The sequence below is a fragment of the Aplysia californica genome, unplaced genomic scaffold (assembly GCF_000002075.1).
Source record: "Aplysia californica isolate F4 #8 unplaced genomic scaffold, AplCal3.0 scaffold01295, whole genome shotgun sequence".
Lineage (NCBI taxonomy): Eukaryota > Metazoa > Mollusca > Gastropoda > Aplysiida > Aplysiidae > Aplysia > Aplysia californica.
Window position 1 is genome coordinate 76,928 of NW_004798565.1, and position 1,258 is coordinate 78,185.

General features: G+C 44.8%; 1 protein-coding gene across 2 annotated transcripts in view; it reads right to left on the minus strand.

Annotated features, from left to right (window-relative positions):
• The window catches only part of LOC101852141 (protein Tob1), a 13,671-nt gene extending 12,562 nt beyond the window's left edge, over nt 1–1,109 (minus strand). Inside the window, exon 1 of one of the 2 annotated variants that reach the window (XM_005112504.3) lies at nt 1,043–1,109. The gene's annotated coding sequence lies outside the window, so the exon portion shown is untranslated. Of the gene's footprint in view, nt 1–938; nt 963–1,042 lie in introns of those variants that run through there. The other variant, XM_005112503.3, reaches the window with a different exon arrangement.
• Nucleotides 1,110–1,258: the final 149 nt, after the last annotated feature.

Consider the following 1,258-nt stretch of genomic DNA (forward strand, 5'->3'; position numbering starts at 1 on the left):
CCCCCCCCCCCACGAAAGAACACAAAAACAAGACACCATGTAATGGAAAGTCCATTCCAGTAAAAGCTTATTGATTAGGTCTGTCATTTTTTCAGTGACGTATGTTTCCTCCGTTTGACGATCGACTCATTTTAACAATGCCAACTAGCAACCAGCAGATAGGCGGACAGCTACAGTGATGTGATGGCTAATCATAAAACGATTGGTGTTAAAGCGTTCCAGAAGAACAAAAACAAAAAAAGGAGGGGAGAAAGAGGAAGAGAAGGAGGTGGAGGAAGAGATTGAGTAAAAGGAGGAGGAGAGGGAGGAATAGGAAGCAAACAAGGTGGAGGAGGAGGAGGAGGAGGAGGAGATGAAGGAGGAGAAGGAGGGGGAGAAGGAAGAGGAGGAGGTGGAGGAGGAGATTGAGTAAAAGAGGAGGAGAGGGAGGAATATGAAGCGAACAAGGTGGAGGAGGAGGAGGAGGAGATGAAGGAGGAGGTGGAGGAGGAGGTGGAGGAGGAGGAGGAGAAGGAGGAGGAGAAGGAGGAGGAGAAATGAATAAAAGTAGGAGGAAGGGGAGGAAGAGACAAAAAAATAGAAGAAGAAGAAAAATCTAAATTTAAAGTCAATAAAATCATTAATTTCTATGCGTAGGCAACTTTTAATACACTCACTCATAGGCCTACTCACTCCTTTGAATCATACCCGAACACTTTGAACTTTGTAACTGACACTGTTAGAATTAGAATTCACAGGGAGAATATTAATAATAATAATAGATAGCATTTGTATAGCCCAAATCCCTGCTCAACAGCAAGTTCTATGCGCTTCACGATCTATACCGGAGAACGGGAGAACTAATCCGACAACTGAAGACACCCCTTGTCAATTCCAAGACGACTAAACGCTCAGCTAGCACCACCAAACAGCTCTCTGGAACACCTAATTTACCTTACCCCAACAGCTCAACTCAACAGCACCACCACGACCGCTACACAGAACAGCAAACTCTCAACAGCACCACCACGGCTACAGAGAACAGCAGCAATAAACACATTACCTTCTACAGATACCACAACCATTCATCATCATCTCTGACTCGCCCATTGTGTACTCCACCGAATTTTTCCGAACTCACGTCAAGAGAAACAACAAATAACTGATAGCACAGTCTGCTCAAGCTTACCGCCTACATATTTCTTCTACATCATCGCCAGACCCACTCACGTTCGCACAGATATCTCTCTCTCTCTCTCTCTCTCTTTCTCTCTCTCTC